Below are 19,819 nucleotides of genomic sequence, written 5' to 3'. Positions count from 1 at the left end.
AGAGTACTCAACCAAAAAAATAGAGAAAAAAAGTATGTCAAATGGTTAATAAAAATGCTGTTATTCCAATCTACATGCCCATCAATGATAGACTGGATAAAGAATATGTGGTACATATACACCACAGAATACTATGCAGCCATAAAAAGGAATAATATCATGTCCTTTGCAGGGACATGGATGGAGCTGGAAGCCATTATCCTCAGCAAACTAACACAGGAACAGAAAACCAAATACCGCATGTTCTCACTTATAAGTGGGAGCTGAATGATGAGAACACGTGGACACATGGTGGGGGAACAACACACACTGGGGCCTGTCAGGTGGGGAGAGCATCAGGAAGAAGAGCTAATGGATGCTGGGCTTAATACCTGGGTGATAGAATGATCTATACAGCAAACTACCATGGCGCACGTTTACATATGTAACAAACCTTCACATCCTGCACATGTACCCCCAAAGTTAAACTAAAAGTTGAAAAAAAATACAGTCATTTATCTAAATTTTGTGTATTTTTGCAGCTGTGTGTTTGTGGTATTTATCATCTTTTAAAAAACTTGACATTTTTGTGTTTTTTTTTCTCATTTTAAATAAATATCCAGTTTCATGTCTAATTGTATAATTATAATTTTATTCTTTTTCTTAAAAGCCCTCCACACCACCATTGAATTGTAACAGTTTAGACCCCACAAAGCCTCTATCTACTCTTTCCCAGTTTACTTACAGCAAGGAGGTCCACAGCAGGGAGAAAACGCAACAAAACTTACCTAGCTATAAAAAGAGCCATGGGGCCGGGCGCGGTGGCTCAAGCCTGTAATCCCAGCACTTTGGGAGGCCGAGACAGGCGGATCACGAGGTCAGGAGATCGAGACCATCCTGGCTAACACGGTGAAACCCCGTCTCTACTAAAAAAAAAATACAAAAATCTAGCCGGGCGAGGTGGCGGGCGCCTGTAGTCCCAGCTACTCAGGAGGCTGAGGCAGGAGAATGGCGGGAACCCGGGAGGCGGAGCTTGCAGTGAGCTGAGATCCGGCCACTGCACTCCAGCTTGGGTGATAGAGCGAGACTCCGTCTCAACAAAAAAAAAAAAAAAGAGCCATGGTTCAGTCACAGGGCTAGTTTCAGATATATCAGATGCATAGTTGTATCACATGGTGTCCACTGGTTTTTGTTCTAGTTTATTTTGATTTTTTAAAAAGATGTCGGCAGGGCGCGGTGGCTCAAGCCTGTAATCCCAGCACTTTGGGAGGCCGAGACGGGCGGATCACGAGGTCAGGAGATCGAGACCATCCTGGCTAACACGGTGAAACCCCGTCTCTACTAAAAAATACAAAAAAACTAGCCGGGCGAGGTGGCGGGCGCCTGTAGTCCCAGCTACTCCGGAGGCTGAGGCAGGAGAATAGTGTGAACCCGGGAGGCGGAGCTTGCAGTGAGCTGAGATCCGGCCACTGCACTCCAGCCTGGGCGACAGAGCAAGACTCCATCTCAAAAAAAAAAAAAAAAAAAAAAAGATGTCACACAAATTAGGAGAGAATCTTGCCTTTTAACAGGGATTAATTTGTGTAATTTTTTCCATAGATAAAATCAACAGTCTTTAGATTGTTATTATTTATTTGGCCCTCTTCTGACCATTTAATTTCCCACATCATTCTTCCTATCCCATCTCTTCCATCATAGCTTTACAAGGTGAATTAAAATGTCTGCTTTGCCTTTAGGCTTCTGGAAGCCAGTAATATTAAATATAAATAACATTTACATTTATAATATCAAATGAATATTTGAACAGCTGCAATAGTAGTATTTAAAATGCCTAGTAACATAACATTACCTGACTTCAAATTATACTACAAGGCTATAGTAGCCAAAACAGCATGGTACTGGTATAAAACCGGACACATAGATCAATAGAACAGAATAGAGAACCCAGAAATAAAGCTACATATTTATAGCTGACTGATCTTTGACCAAATAAACAAGAACATACACTGGGGAAAAGGACACTCTTTTTATTTATTTATTTATTTATTTATTTATTTATTTTATTATTATTATACTTTAAGTTCTAGGGTACATGTGCATAATGTGCAGGTTTGTTACATTGGTGTGCTGCACCCATCAACTCGTCAGCACCCATCAACTCGTCAGTACCCATCAACTCATCATTTACATCAGGTATAACTCCCAGTGCAATCCCTCCCCCCCCCCCATGATAGGCTCCGGTGTATGATGTTCCCCTTCCCAAGTCCAAGTGATCTCATTGTTCAGTTCCCACCTATGAGTGAGAACATGCAGTGTTTGGTTTTCTGTTCTTGTGATAGTTTGCTGAGAATGATGGTTTCCAGCTGCATCCATTTCCCTGCAAAGGACACGAACTCATCCTTTTTTACGGCTGCATAGTATTCCATGGTGTATATATGCCACAGTTTCTTAATCCAGTCTGTCACTGATGGACTTTTGGGTTGATTCCAAGTCTTTGCTATTGTGAATAGTGCCGCAATAAACATACGTGTGCATGTGTCTTTATAGCAGTATGATTTATAATCCTTTGGGTATATACCCAGTAATGGGATGGCTGGGTCATATGGTACTTCTAGTTCTAGATCCTTGAGGAATCGCCATACTGTTTTCCATAATGGTTGAACTAGTTTACAATCCCACCAACAGTGTAAAAGTGTTCCTATTTCTCCACATCCTCTCCAGCACCTGTTGTTTCCTGACTTTTTAATGATTGCCATTCTAACTGGTGTGAGATGGTATCTCATTGTGGTATTGATTTGCATTTCTCTGATGGCCAGTGATGATGAGCATTTTTTCATGTGTCTGTTGGCTGTATGAATGTCTTCTTTTGAGAAATGTCTGTTCATATCCTTTGCCCACTTTTTGATGGGGTTGTTTGTTTTTTTCTTGTAAATTTGTTTGAGTTCTTTGTAGGTTCTGGATATTAGCCCTTTGTCAGATGAGTAGATTGCAAAAATTTTCTCCCATTCTGTGGGTTGCTTGTTCACTCTGATGGTAGTTTCTTTTGCCATGCAGAAGCTCTTTAGTTTAATTAGATCCCATTTGTCAATTTTCGCTTTTGTTGCCGTTGCTTTTGGTGTTTTAGACATGAAGTCTTTGCCCATGCCTATGTCCTGAATGGTGTTGCCTTTCTTTCTTCTAGGATTTTTATGGTATTAGGTCTAACATTTAAGTCTCTAATCCATCTTGAATTAATTTTCGTATAAGGAGTAAGGAAAGGATCCAGTTTCAGCTTTCTACTTATGGCTAGCCAATTTTCCCAGCACCGTTTATTAAATAGGGAATCCTTTCCCCATTTCTTGTTTGTCTCAGGTTTGTCAAAGATCAGATGGCTGTAGATGTGTGGTATTATTTCTGAGGGCTCTGTTCTGTTCCATTGGTCTATATCTCTGTTTTGGTACCAGTGCCATGCTGTTTTGGTTACTGTGGCCTTGTAGTATAGTTTGAAGTCAGGTAGCGTGATGCCTCCAGCTTTGTTCTTTTGACTTAGGATTGTCTTGGCAATGCGGGCTCTTTTTTGGTTCCATATGAACTTTAAAGCAGTTTTTTCCAATCCTGTGAAGAAACTCATTGGTAGCTTGATGGGGATGGCATTAAATCTATAAATTACCTTGGGCAGTATGGTCATTTTCACGATATTGATTCTTCCTATCCATGAGCATGGTATGTTTTCCATTTGTTTGTGTCCTCTTTTATTTCACTGAGCAGTGGTTTGTAGTTCTCCTTGAAGAGGTCCTTTACATCCCTTGTAAGTTGGATTCCTAGATATTTTATTCTCTTTGAAGCAATTGTGAATGGAAGTTCATTCCTGATTTGGCTCTCTGTTTGACTGTTACTGGTGTATAAGAATGCTTGTGATTTTTGCACATTAATTTTGTATCCTGAGACTTTGTTGAAGTTTCTATCAGCTTAAGGAGATTTTGGGCTGAGACAATGGGGTTTTCTAAATATACAATCATGTCATCTGTAAACAGGGACAATTGGACTTCTTCTTTTCCTAATTGAATACCCTTGATTTCTTTCTCTTGCCTGATTGCCCTAGCCAGAACTTCCAACACTATGTTGAATAGGAGTGGTGAGAGAGGGCATCCCTGTCTTGTGCCAGTTTTCAAAGGGAATTTTTTCAGTTTTTGTCCATTCAGTATGATATTGGCTCTGGGTTTGTTATAAATAGCTCTTATTATTTTGAGATATGTTCCATCAATACCGAATTTATTGAGTGTTTTTAGCATGAAGGGCTGTTGAATTTTGTCAAAGGCTTTTTCTGCATCTATTGAGATAATCATGTGGTTTTTGTCTTTGGTTCTGTTTATATGCTGGATTACGTTTATTGATTTGCGTATGTTGAACCAGCCTTGCATCCCAGGGATGAAGTCCACCTGATCATGGTGGATAAGCTTTTTGATGTGCTGATGAATCCAGTTTGCCAGTATTTTATTGAGGATTTTTGCATCGATGTTCATCAGGGATATTGGTCTAAAATTCTCTTTTTTTGTTGCGTCTCTGCCAGGCTTTGATATTAGGATGATGTTGGCCTCATAAAATGAGTTAGGGAGGATTCCCTCTTTTTGTATTGATTGGAATAGTTTCAGAAGGAATGGTCCCAGCTCCTCCTTGTACCTCTGGTAGAATTCAACTGTGAATCCATCTGGTCCTGGACTTTTTTTGGTTGGTAGCTATTAATTATTGCCTCAATTTCAGAGCCTGCTATTGGTCTATTCAGGGATTCAACTTCTTCCTGGTTTAGTCTTGGGAGAGTGTAAGTGTTCAGGAAATTATCCATTTCTTCTAGATTTTCTAGTTTATTTGCGTAGAGGTGTTTATAGTATTCTCTGATGGTAGTTTGTATTTCTGTGGGGTCGATGGTGATATCCCCTTTATCATTTTTTATTGCATCTATTTGATTCTTCTCTCTTTTCTTCTTTATTAGTCTTGCTAGCGGTCTATCAATTTTGTTGATATTTTCAAAAAACCAACTCCTGGATTCATTGATTTTTTTGGAGGGTTTTTTGTGTCTCTATCTCCTTCAGTTCTGCTCTGATCTTAATTACTTCTTGTCTTCTGCTAGCTTTTGAATGTGTTTGCTCTTGCTTCTCTAGTTCTTTTAATTGTCATGTTAGAGTGTCCATTTTAGATCTTTCCAGCTTTCTCTTGTGAGCATTTAGTGCTATAAATTTCCCTGTACACACTGCTTTAAATGTGTCCCAGAGATTCTGGTATGTTGTATCTTTGTTCTTATTGGTTTCAAAGAACATCTTTATTTCTGCCTTCATTTCGTTATGTACCCAGTAGTCATTCAGGAGCAGGTCATTCAGTTTCCATGTAGTTGAGTGGTTTTGATTGAGTTTCTTAGTCCTGAGTTCTAGTTTGATTGCACTGTGGTCTGAGAGACAGTTTGTTATAATTTCTGTTCTTGTACATTTGCTAAGGAGTGCTTTACTTCCAATTATGTGGTCAATTTTGGAATAAGTGTGATGTGGTGCTCAGAAGAATGTATATTCTGTTGATTTGGGGTGGAGAGTTCTGTAGATGTCTATTAGGTCTGCTTGCTGCAGAGATGAGTTCAATTCCTGGATATCCTTGTTAACTTTCTGTCTCGTTGATCTGTCTAATGTTGACAGTGGGGTATTGAAGTCTCCCATTATTATTGTATGGGAGTCTAAGTCTCTTTGTAAGTCTCTAAGGACTTCATTTATGAATCTGGGTGCTCCTGCATTGGGTGCATATATATTTAGGATAGTTAGCTCTTCCTGTTGAATTGATCACTTTACCATTATGTAATGGCCTTCTTTGTCTCTTTTGATCTTTGATGGTTTAAAGTCTGTTTTACAGAGACTAGTATCACAACCCCTGCTTTTTTTTGTTCTCCATTTGCTTGGTAGATCTTCCTCCATCCCTTTGTTTTGAGCCTATGTATATCTCTGCATGTGAGATGGGTCTCCTGAATACAGCAGACTGATGGGTCTTGACTCTTTATCCAGTTTGCCAGTCTGCATCTTTTAATTGGAGCATTTAGTCCATTTACATTTAAGGTTAATATTGTTATGTGTGAACCTGATCCTGCCATTATGATATTAACCGGTTATTTTGCTCATTAGATGATGCGGTTTCTTCCTAGCCTCAATGGTCTTTACATTTTGGCATGTTTTTGCAATGGCTGGTACTGGTTGTTCCTTTCTATGTTTAGTGCTTCCTTCAGGGTCTCTTATAAGGCAGGCCTGATGGTGACAAAATCTCTAAGCATTTGCTTATCTGTAAAGGATTTTATTTCTCCTTCACTTATGAAACTTAGCTTGGCTGGATATGAAATTCTGGATTGAAAATTCTTTTCTTTAAGAATGTTGATTATTGGCCCCCACTCTCTTCTGGCTTGTAGAGTTTCTTCTGAGAGATCTGCTGTTAGTCTGATGGGCTTCCCTTTGTGGGTAACCCAACCTTTCTCTCTGGCTGCCCTTAAGATTTTTTCCTTCATTTCAACTTTGGTGAATCTGGCAATTACGTGTCTTGGAGTTGCTCTTCTGGAGGAGTATCTTTGTGGCGTTCTCTGTATTTACTGAATTTGAATGTTGGCCTGCCCTACTAGGTTGGGGAAGTTCTCCTGGATGATATCCTGAAGAGTGTTTTCCAACTTGGTTCCATTTTCCCCCTCACTTTCAGGCACCCCAATCAGACGTAGATTTGGTCTTTTTACATAATCCCATACTTCTTGCAGGCTTTGTTCATTTCTTTTTCTTCTTTTTTCTTTTGGTTTCTCTTCTCGCTTCATTTCATTCATTTGATCCTCAATCACCGATACTCTTTCTTCCAGTTGATCGAGTCGGTTACTGAAGCTTGTGCATTTGTCACGTATTTCTTGTGTCATGGTTTTCATCTCTGCCATTTTGTTTATGGCCTTCTCTGCATTAATTATTCTAGTTATCAATTCTTCCACTCTTTTTTCAAGATTTTTAGTTTCTTTGCGCTGGGTACGTAATTCCTCCTTTAGCTCTGAGAGGTTTGATGGACTGAAGCCTTCTTCTCTCATCTCGTCAAAGTCATTCTCCGTCCAGCTTTGATCCGTTGCTGGTGATGAGCTGCGTTCCTTTGCAGGGGGAGATGCGCTCTTATTTTTTGAATTTCCAGCTTTTCTGCCCTGCTTTTTCTCCATCTTTGTGGTTTTATCTGCCTCTGGTCTTTGATGATTGTGATGTACTGATGGGGTTTTGGTGTGGGTGTCCTTCCTGTTCGTTAGTTTTCCTTCTAACAGTCAGGACCCTCAGCTGTAGGTCTGTTGGAGATTGCTTGAGGTCCACTCTAGATCCTGTTTGCCTGAGTGTCAGCAGCAGAGGCTGCAGAAGATAGAATATTGCTGAACAGCAAGTGTACCTGTCTGATTCTTGCTTTGGAAGCTTCCTCTCAGGGGTATACTCCACTGTGTGAGGTGTAGGGTGTCGGTCTGCCCCTAGTGGGGGATGTCTCCCAGTTAGGCTACTCAGGGATCAGGGACCCACTTGAGCAGGCAGTCTGTCCGTTCTCAGATCTCAACCTCCATGTTGGGAGATCCACTGCTCTCTTCAAAGCTGTCAGATAGAGTTGTTTGCGTCTGCAGAGGTTTCTGCTGCTTTTGTTGTTGTTGTTGTTGTTTAGCTGTGCCCTGTCCCCAGAGGTGGAGTCTACAGAGACAGGCAGGCCTCTTTGAGCTTCTGTGAGCTCCACCCAGTTCGAGCTTCCCAGCAGCTTTGTTTACCTACTTAAGCCTCAGCAATGGCGGGCGCCCCTCCCCCAGCCTGGCTGCTGTCTTGCCGTTAGATCACAGACTGCTGTGCTAGCAGTGAGGGAGGCTCCGTGGGTGTGGGACCCTCCCAGCCAGGTGTGGGATATAATCTCCTGGTGTGCCCATTTGCTAAGACCCTTGGTAAAGCGCAGTATTGGGGTGGGAGTTACCCGATTTTCCAGGTGTTGTGTGTCTCAGTTCCCCTGGCTAGGAAAAGGGATTCCCTTCCCCCTTGCGCTTCCCAGGTGAGGCGATGCCTCGCCCTGCTTCAGCTCTCGCTGGTCAGGCTGCAGCAGCTGACCAGCACCAATTGTCCGGCACTCCCTAGTGAGATGTACCCAGTACCTCAGTTGAAAATGCAGAAATCACCTGTCTTCTGTGTGGCTCGTGCTGGGAGCTGGAGACTGGAGCTGTTCCTATTCGGCCATCTTGCTCCGCCCCCCAGGACACTCTTTTTAATAAAAGGTGGTGGGAAAATTGGATTGCCATATGCAGAAGAATGAGACTGGACTCTCTTACCATATATGAAAATCAACTCAAGATGAATTAAAGACCTGAAACTATAAAAATGCAGAAGAAACCCTAGAAAAAAACTCTTCTGAATATTAAACTAGGCAAAGAATTCACGACTGAGACCTCAAAAGCACAGGCAACAAAAACAAAAATAGACAAATGGGACTTAATTCAACTAAAAAGCTTCTGCACAGTAAAAGAAAAAAGTGAACAGACAACCTGCAGAATGGGAGAAAATATTGGCAAACCATATATCCAACAAAGGACTAATATTTAGAATCTACAAGGAACACAACTCAAAAACAATAGCAAATAATAATAATAATCCCATTTAAAAATAGGCAAAGGGTATGAATAGACATTTTTCAAAAGAAGACATACAAATAGCCAATAGGCATATGAAATATGCTACACATCACTGATAATCAGGGAAATGCAAATTAAAGCCACAATAAGATATCATCTTACATGAATCAGAATGGCTATTATTAGAAAGACAAAAAAAAAAAAAAATACAGGTATTGGAAGAATGTGGAGAACAGGAAACACTTATACACTGTTGGTGAAAATGTAAATTAGTACAACCTCTATGAAAAACAGTATGGAGATTTCTCAAAGAGCTAAAATTAGAACTACTGTTTGATCCAGCACTCCCACTATATCTGCCCAAAGGAAAAGAAATTATTATATCAAAAAGATACCTGCACCTGTGTGTTTATTGCAGCACTATTCACAATAGCAAGTATATGGAATCAACCTAAATGTCCTTTCATGGATGATTGGAATGACTGGAGAAAGAAAATGTGTGTGTATGCGTGTGTGTATACACACACGATGAAATACTATTGAGCCATAAAAAAGAGTGAAATTATGTCTTTTACAGCAACATGAATGGAACTGGAGGCCATTATCTCAAGTGAAACAACTCAGACAGAAAGACAAATACTGCATGTTCTTACTTATAGGTGGGAGCTAAATAATGTGTACACATGGACATAGAGTGTGGAATGATAGATAATGGAGACTCAAAAGGGGGAGTGTGTGAGAGGGGGTGGATGATGAGAAATTACTTAATGGGTATGTCACCAGAAAAAGGGGTATGATCCGAATCACAAGAGAGAGTTCTTGGATCTCATGAAGGAAGGAATTCAAGGTGTCTCGGAGTGCAATGAGGAAAGATAGTTCACTGAAAGGTACTCAGATACAGAGTAGGGCATCCTCAGAAAGCAAGAGGAGGAATGCCTGGTCTTTGTTTTAAGTTTTTCTTATATCTACGTAAAAGCTAATCTACTTCTGCATGTGGGTGGGCTGACAGCATGCCAAAATTTATTATTTTGCTAACTTAAAAAAAACTATTAATGCCATTTTAATGAGTAAGTACATCAAATCATGACTGTAGTCATTTTAAAAACATGCATTATTATGCAGTATCAGGGCATCTGTATACTTTTTTTGTTGTCATAGGAGTTTGTCCTTGCAGGTATTTTTAAGCTGCTTCTTAAGCCATAAACATCTTATGACCATGGGTTGTGACTGGCAAGGAATGTGCCTTGCTTGTTTTAAGACAAAGTTGATTTTAAAATAGTGTCACCCTGGCTCTCCTATGTTCCTGTTTCTCTAACAGGTACAATGTATATTATTCAGATGATGGATACCTTAAAAACCCTGACTTTGCCACTGCATAGTCTCTGCATATAACAAAATTACACTTGTAACCCATTCATTTATGCAAAGAAAAAAAATGCCCAATAAGTAAAATAAATGATGCCAATGCATTCCCAAGTAAGCTTTATATCACAGCCAAATTTCTTAAATTGGGAATCACTTTTAGCTGATTAAGGCAAAAGCATGATACAAATTGCTACATTTGTTGCACTGAAAGATGTTTTCCAGACTAAACCATACTGTGCTCTCAAGGGGTCATAGGCTTGCTATTTACTCTGCCTTCAGAAACCTGCTTTGACCCAGTCATTCACTTAACAATTGTTTATTATTTATTTCAGGCACTGTCCTAGGCACAAGGGTTGTAGAAATTAACAAGTGAGACAAGGTCCAAATCTCCTATAAGCACATATTCCAGTTGGCAGAACAGACGAGAAATACAAATAACCCTATGTTTTCTCACATGGTGGCAAATGCTGTGAAGAAAAATAAAGACATGGTATATGCAGGATCTGGAAAAAATTCTTTAAAGAAAAAGAAAAGAGGCTAGGCACTGTGGGTCACACCTGTAATTCCAGCACTTTGGGTGACAGAGCAAGACTTCGTCTAAAAAAAACAAAAAAAAAAAAAAGGAAAAGAAAAAAGAAAAAGAAAGATACGAAGTTGTGGGGAGGGATGTGGTAGAGGAAGGTTGACTACTCCAAGAAAATCTCTCTGTCATGTGGAGGTGACATTTGACCTGTTTGGTGTTGATGCACTATTAGTGGTTGTTATAAATTTAAATCATAAAAATATTTTGACCAAAGAAGATGCTGAGTATATATTCTTTCCAGAGGTAGGACAGGTAGGTGCGAGAGCCAAGGCTTGGCATGAATTCAAACCCTAGCTCTGCTGCTAATTTCTGCACAGTCCTGGTTGTCACTTGTCTTCTGAACCTTGGTATTCTCTTTTGAGCTTGCTGTGAGTGATAAATAAGATTTTTTAAACATCTGATTTTTTTAAAAAGTTTTATTTTAAGTTTTGGGATACTTGCTCAGGATGTGCAGGTTTGCTACATTAGTAAACATGTGCCATGGTGGTTTGCTGCACCTGTCAAGCTACCACCTAGGTATTAAGCCCTGCATCGTTAGCTGTTTATCCTGATACTCTCCCTCCCCCATAGCCCCTTCAGCCAGAATGGTGATTATTAAAAAGTCAAGAAACAACAGATGCTGGCAAGGCTGTGGAGAAATAAGAATGCTTTCACACTGTTGGTGGGAATGTAAATGAGTTCAACCATTGTGGAAGACAGTGTGGCAATACCTCAGAAATCTAGAACCAGAAATGCCATTTGACCCAGCAGTCCCATTACTGGGTATATACCCAAAGGAATATAAATCATTCTACTATAAAGACACATGGACGTGTATGTTCATTGCAGCACTATTCACAATAGCAAAGACTTGGAACCAACCCAAATGCCCATCAGCGATAGATTGGATAAAGAAAATGTGGAACATCTGCTTTTTAAACAAGTTCCTGACATATAACAACTGCTTAATAAATCTTTCCTTAAACCCTCCCTTTGCTATCTCAAATGGTCCTCCCTGGATAGAAACAAAGCTGCCTCTGAAGGGGGAAGGATTCCAAGCTAGCAGCTGAGAGTTTCTGGAAGGAAATGACTTTTCCTTGCAGATTAGTGCAGCAGGCTTCCCTCAAAAGTGAGGAATTTCCTAGAAAATTGCTAATTATTACAAGGCAGCCAGCAGGCACTGAGCAGACAGAGTAAATCAGCCACCACTGAGTTTGAAGAGTAAGTGTTCAGCTGACCAGGTTTCATTACTCCTCACAACTCTGTAGCAGGCTTGGGAATTAGGCCTGAGTCTGCCAATAGATCAGGAAAGTCAATGCTCACACCGTGCTGGAATACTGGAGGTATTCCGTTTATTTCTGTTGTTATTGTTGTTGTTATTTGTAGTGATACCACTTTTTGAAGCAGAATGTTTCTCATTCACTCGTACGTTTCTCACAGAACCAAGAATTTGTAGAAACATCATACCTTTGAACAGAATTATGAAATGAGCAAGGTAACCATGGCTGGGATTTCGTTTCAGCTCTCTTAATCCCCAGCATTTAGAATGGTGCCTGAAACCTACTAGGAGCTCAAAAATATTTGCTGAAAAATCAGCTGTCCTGTCTCCCAGTTGTAAGTTTTTTCCACTGTATTGTATATCCAGGCTTAATGAAATTGCTAAACCAGATAAGAACTTGGGAGTGTTTTTTCCTGCCCTTCAAGTAGAGGAACCTCTTGAACTTCCAACATGGCCAGTGAACCAATTTTACAGGCCTCAGGTTTTGAGTTAACTGAATGCAATCATGGCCCCTCAGTGAATATGCATGAAATGAAATTGCATAGAATCAAATTGAATTAAATGGAAACACTAAATGCAGGCTTAAATGCACATATTAAATCTGGTTTAAATTTTGTATTTCCAGATTTCAACTTTTATTGACTGACAAGTAGAGTGACAAAAAACAATAATTCTTACACTTCTAAAAATAATTTTCTTAGGCCAGGTGCTGTGGCTCATGTAATCTCAGCACTTTGGGATGCCAAGGTGGGCACATCACCTGAGGTCAGGAGTTTGAGACCAGCCTGACCAACAAGGAGAAACCCCTTCTCTACTAAAAATACAAAAATTAGCCGGGTATGGTGGCTGTTCCTGTAGTACCAGCTACTCAGGAGTCTAAGTCAGGAGAATCGCTTGAACCTGGGAGGCAGAGGACGCAGTGAGCTGAGATAGCACCATTGCACTCCAGCCTGGGCAACAAGAGCTTAACTCTGTCTCAAAAATAATAATAATAGTAACAATAATTTTCTTTTTGCAATCCTAAAGTGCTTATAAACATTAAGCCCCACCAAGTGTCATTTGCTAAACTTTCTGGGAAGACACGACAACAGACAGCCAGGCAAGCACATCTTCTGATGTCGTGCTGGAATCAGTGGGAAAGCAAGCCAGACTCTTAAGCGCCCCTGTCCACAAAAGGTAAAAGGAGGTCACTTAGGCCATTTTCCTAGCAACATATTCAGGGTATTTTCCTGTATTTTGTTTTCTAGCACTTTGCCAAATCTGGCCTTAAATAAAGTATTTCCTTCCATTTTCCTTCTTTCTAACTTGGGTAATTACACCAGCATCTAAAAGGAAAAGTTTGCCTGTCATTCAAAGTACAACTTCCAGATCTCATTTCATTATTTCTAGTTATAGTCTTCCTATTACTATTTTTATTGAAAAAGTAATCTGTTCTGCCAAATATTTATAAAATTTCAAAAAAAGTAAAAATTTTTTGAAAGGCATACATTAACCTACATGAAAATTTGCACAAATTGACAATTTTAAAATGTAATGTTATTATTATAAGAAAATTTAATTCACAGGTGAAATATGTGAGATACATTGTTTCTTATATATATGATTTATGAATGCATGTTTAAAAATCCAATAATCACCCAAATTTAGAAAATCAATTTGAAAAGCAATAAAATCTAGACCAGGTGTGTTATAGTTTTGGAGAAATACAATGTTTTAACAAGAGTATCTAGTTTTTTTTAATATGTAAAATTCAACAGAATGATTGCGCAAAAAATTTAAATAAGATTTTGTCCCTTACTCCAATATTTTTCATTAACTACGTAGTTTTTTGTTTTTTTTTTTTAATGAAAGGAGGGGAGGAGTAGATTAGGTCACTGCAACTTCTTTTCCTATGAAGTACATGTTTTTATTTAAAGTTAAACATGACAGAGACTGACTGGAGGGAAATGTTCAGTCCAAAAACACAATCAGATAATGATCATTGAAACTGATTTTACTTCATATTTTCCAAATTCATCTTATCCTGCCTTAATAATAAATGAACTCCAGATGTTGGAATGATGCAAGGTACTTTGCTTTAGATCTAATAAAGCAGAGGCATGCTTTCTACTAAGAACAGTGTTCATTTGAAAAACAAACTAGATTTTTGAGAAAACTGTTTTGACCAAGGAACTCCTGGCATATAAATTATTAAGGATTACCAATAGCCTTCAGGAGACAAATAAATAAATAATGGAGACTACCCAGGTACAGTGGCAACCCAAAACCATAAAATAACACTGTTTCAGAGTTTCAAGTAATTTTTATTTAAACACTAGTAGGATTTATAGCATGCTAAATGTGCTTTTGTCACAGAATTAATGGAAAGACAAATATACACACATAACATTCAAGATACAGATGAGTTCAGGATAATGTCTGACTAATGATGTTCATCATTAAAGATTAGTAGAACAAATCATTATTAAAAATTATAAGATGTTTCCAGTTTGATTACTCATCAAAAAAAAAAAATTCTAAGATTTTGAAGTGGAAGTATACAGACAACCCCTGTATTGTATTGGCAGACAGGTACACAAATATTACTTTAGCACAAGGACAACTAATCTCAGCAACTGTGAGCTTATAAATAATTTCTTTTCCTTGGTTTTTGAGCCTATTTGTGACATACAATTATACTAATTGCCTCTACCTCATTCTTGCCTATGAATAAAGGAGTAGAAAAGGGTAACAATTTGAAGGCTATCTGCTTCTGAAAGAAACTAAATAGAAAAAATTCTTATTGTCTAGCACAAAATTATAAAAGATATCAAATATAAATTATAAATTACATTTTTTCAGAAGAAGGTCAAACAACATATAACATGTTTAATGTAAAAAAGATACATGGGAAAAGATGAATAAGTAACCACTTTTAATAAATATACTGAGTTTTTAAATCAGTAGGCATGACTGATTTGTACTGAAGAATTCATTCACTATGTCCTATTCTCTTTGTAACAAATAATTACACTTTTGCAACAAGGTAGTAAAGGTTAGAGGGGCAGTCTAAGACTGAAAAATAAAAAGAAAGAAAGAAACTCATAGGAACCACAAGGAATTATCTCTATAATCGTAAAACTAAACCCTTTGGCATTATTTTTTAACCACAGCATTTGGCTCACCCAAAACACAATAATACAGGCAGATACAGTAAGATCTTTCATTGTATCTAGTCATTTGAAAGAAAACAATTAAGTTCAATATATATTTTTAGATAAATCTAATAAAATTTAAATATGAAGTCAATATATTAGATACTGTAGATACAAATTCTTGGTTCTTTTAAAGTGTTTAAGGTCTAGAGCAAACATTTGAAAACTATGGCCCAGGGGTCATATGGTCTCCATGGAAACTACTCTGTGGTCTTAGTGCAAAAGTTGCCATAAGTAATATGTGAATGAATGGGTGTGAATGTATTGCAATAAAACGTTATTTCAAAAAGAGGTAACAGCTATATTTGGCCCCTAGCTTGCAGTTTGCTAACCCCTTGGTTAGATTAAAAAAAAAAAAAAAAAAGGAGAACTAAAGAAATGAATAACTTTAAAAAGTTCTTTGAAATTCTGTTTCTGGATATTAGGGTGTATTAGTCCATTCTCACACAGCTATAAAGAACTAGCTGAGACTGAGTGATTTATGAAGATAAAAGGTTTAATTGGCTTACAGTTCCACATGGCTGGGGAGGCCTCAGGAAATCTACAGTCACGGCTGAAGGTGAAGGGGGAGCAAGCACATCTTCATATGGTGGCAGAGGAGAGACAAAGAGTGAAGGGGAAGTGCTGCACAGTTTCAAACAACCAGATCTTGTGGGAACTCTATCATGAGAACAGCAAGAGGGAGGTCCACTCCCATGATTCGATTACCTCTCACCTTGCAATTCAACATGAGATTTGTGTGGGGACACAGAACCAAATCATATCAAAGGGGATATGTTTCAGCAGAAATGAAAGCTCCGACAAAGGAGTACTAGTAAAGCTAAGAAGTGTTCAATCAACTAGGGCCAGGTGGTGCCAAGATTCCAAAGAAGGGCAAGAGACTGAGAATATGGGCTTTGCTTAGAGATAGAACTGTGCTGGGAGCAAAGAAATCAGCAAAGCCTTGGTGATTCTCATGGTGTTGGAGTGGTTGTTCTCAACCAAGGGTAATTTTTCCTCCACAGCACATCTGACAATGTTTGGAGACATTTTTGATGGCCAGTATAGTATGGGGGTCGGGGAGTGGGAGGGCATTCCTACTTGGATTTAATGAGTAGAGGACAGGGATGAAGCTAAACATCCTACAATGCACACAATGGCCTCACACCACAAATAATGAATTATTTGGTCCAAAATGTCAGTAATACTGCAATTGGAAAACTATGGGCTAGAAGACAAAACTGGAGACAGAAACATGCACATGCATCAAAGGGTTTATAATTCTTACTCCTGACTTTGGCTCAGATGTTTCTCGAATCATTTTGTTAGACTCTTACAGTCTCTGGTGTGAAATGTTTCTGTCCCTATTAAATTCTACACATGAAGTGTTGTGAATCAGCTTCACTCTCCTGGGTTCCAATCCCACACCAGCCACATTCATTCTCAGCAGAATACTTTATCATTTACCTTATGATTTGGTTACAATTATCCTACAAACCCTCTTTCTACTTTCTTATTTTCCTCGTAACTTCACCCATTGTTTTCCTTAATTATAAAAGAGCATCTCTTCTTTTTAAGGAAATGCTTTATCAGTTCTCTTTCCCCTATTCAAATAAGAATCACTTTTTTTTAACCCTGCTTTTTCAGGTTATTCTTTCCTCTCCCTCCTTCCTCCTGTTTCCAAAGTTTTGAAAGAGTAGTCAATAAGTACTCCATCTACTTGATTATACCCTAGCATCTGTTTCAGTGACTGTGTAAACACTCTCAGCCAAATCTCAACCATAAAACAAAGATCTTTCTTCAGTCATAACACTTGACACTGTTTAAAACTTCCTGTGTCCTCCTCTGACACTTACCAACCTGATTCTGTCATCTTTTGTTGTTCCTTCACCATGCCACCCAACAGATATGCTTCACAAGATTTTAATGTTTCTTGTTTCAATTATTAAGCGGTGTCTGTTTCAAACCCACTCCTCCACATTCAGCTTTATTGTGCTTCAGCACAAAATCTCAAATCACCTTTCTGCTTTGCCGGCTGCTCTATGTCACATCTGTCAATAGAGGGCACTAGACAGAGAGACTGCATTGCCAGAAAAGAGAGAGGGGACTTGCTCCTACCTGCTTCCGGTTCCTACTGCAGTTAGTTCCACTGGCAGCTGCTCATTCCAGTGCGTAGCTATTCCAACACTTGCAGAACCAGTACCCTCTAGCCTCCTCCAAGACTCTAGCAATAGCTGAGCGGCATCCTCCTCCTAAGACGTCTGACCTGGCCCCACAAATTCCCACCTTCAAATTTCCAAGTTTTACTAATTCCGACATATTCTTTTTGTTCCCTCAGACCTCTGGGGGCAAGGTTAGGAGGAGCTGCTTCTTTGAGTTTCTGCCTTTATGATGCCTTGATGTTCCTATTTGGTTTTCAATTATTTACTAATAGAGCCAGTAATAAATAGAAATATATATATTGTAGCTATCAATATCTTACTTATTCAACAGGATATTATTGTAACTTGGCCTGCAAAAAACACATTTCATCTATAAAGACACACGTAGACTGAAAATGAAGGGATGAAAAAAGATATTCCAAGCTAATGAAAGTCAAAAAAAAAAAAAAAAAGAGCAGGATTAGCTATATTTATACCAGACAAAACAGATTTCAAGACAAATACTATAAGAAGAGACAAAGAAGATCACTATATAATGATAAAGTGGTAAATTCAGCAGGAGGCTGAAACAATTGTAAATAAATAAACACCCAACACTGGAGAATGCACCCAGATATATAAAGCAAATATTTTTAGAGCTAACAAGAGAGATAGATCAAAATACAATAATAGCTGGAGACTTCAACACCCCATTTTCAGCATTGGACAGATCTTTCAGACAGAAAATCAACAAAGAAACACCAGAATTAATCTGCACCATAGGCTAAATGGACCTAATAGATATTTACAGAACATTTCATCCAATGGCTGCAGAATACATATTCTTTTCCTCAGCACATGGATCATTGTCAGGGATAGATCATATGTTAGGTTATAAAACAAGTCTTAAAAAAATTTAAAATAATATCAAGCATCTTCTCTGACCACAATCGAATAAAATCAATAATAAGAGGAATTTTGGAAACTGTACAAACACATGGAAATTACACAATATGCTCTTGAAAACTTGGTGGGTCAATAAAGAAATTAAGAAGGAAATTAAAAAAATTCTTGAAACAAATAATAATGGAAGTACAACATTCCAAAATCTATGGAATACAGCAAAAGCAGTACTAAGCAGAAAGTTTATAACTATAACTGCCTACATCAAAAAAGAAGAAAAACTTCAAATAAACAAGCTAGTGATGCATCTTAAATAACTGGAAAAACAAGAGCAAACCAAACCCAAAATTAGTAGAAGAAAAGAAATAATAAAGATCAGAGCATAAATAAAATTGAAATGAAGAAAACAATACAAAAGATCAATGAAGCAAAGAGGGGCACACTGGCTCACGCCTGTAATCCCAGCACTTTGGGAGGCTCAGGCGGGTGGACTACCTGAGGTCAGAAGTTTGAGACCAGCCTGGTCAAAATGGCAAAACCCCTTCTCTACTAAAAATGCAAATATTAACCAGACATAGTGGCTTGCGCCTGTAGTCCCAGCTACTGGAAAGACTGAGGCAGGAGAATTGCTTGAACCTGGGAGGTGGAGGTTGCAGTGAGCCAGGATCATGCCACTGCACTCCAGCCTGGGGGACGGAGCAAGGCGCCATCAAAAAAAAAAAAAAAAAAAAAAAAAAAAAAAAAAAAAAAAAAAAAAAATCAATGAAACAAAAATTTGATTTTTTGAAAAGTTAAGCAAAATTGACAAACATTAGCCAGATTACGAAAAAAGACACAAGATCCTAATAAATAAAATCAAAGATGAAAAAGGAAACATTATCAAATGATACTGCAGAAATTCAAAGGATTATTAGTGACTACTGTAAACAATTATATGACAATAAATTGGAAAATCTAGAAAAAATGGATAATTTCCTAGACATATACAACCTACCAAGACTGAACCAGGAAGAAATCCAAACCCTGAACAGACCAATAACAAATAATGAGATTGAAGCCATAATAAAAAGTCCTCCAGGAAACAAAAGCCTGGGGCCTGAAGTCTTCACTGCTGAAGTCTACCAAACATTTAAAGGAAAAATACAAATCCTACTCAAACTAATCCAAAAAATAGAGAAGAAGGGAGTACTTCCACAATCAATCTATGAGGCCAGTATTGCCCTGATATCAAACCAGACAAATACACATTAAAAAAAAAGAAAGAGAAAAAGAAAAAGGCCAGGTACAGTGGCTCACACCTATAATCCCAGCATTTTGGGAGGCTGAGTTGGGTGGGTCACAGGTCAGGAGTTCCAGACCAGCCGGGCCAAGATGGTGAAACCCCGTCTCTACGAAAAATACAAGAATTAGCCATGTGTGGTGGTGGATGCCTGTAATCCCAGCTACTCAAGAGGCTGAGACAGGGGAATCACTTGAACTCAGGATGCAGAGGTTGCAGTAAGCTGGGATCACACCACTGCACTCTAGCCTGGGTGACAGAGCAAGATTCCATCTCAAAAAAGCAAAAGAAAAACAAAAGAAAGAAAGAAAAGAAAACTACAAGCCAGTATCACTGATGAATACTGGTGCAAAAATTCCCAACAAAATACTAGCAAACTGAATTCAAACACACATTAAAAAGATCATTCATCATGACCAAACGGGGTTTATCCCAAGGATGCAAGGAGTGGTTCAACATACACAAATCAATCAATGTGGTACATCATATCAACAGAATGAAGGATAAAAATCATACGATCATTTCAA

Source organism: Piliocolobus tephrosceles, chromosome 3 (assembly GCF_002776525.5).
Source record: "Piliocolobus tephrosceles isolate RC106 chromosome 3, ASM277652v3, whole genome shotgun sequence".
NCBI lineage: Eukaryota > Metazoa > Chordata > Mammalia > Primates > Cercopithecidae > Piliocolobus > Piliocolobus tephrosceles.
This window is presented reverse-complemented; position numbering follows the sequence as displayed.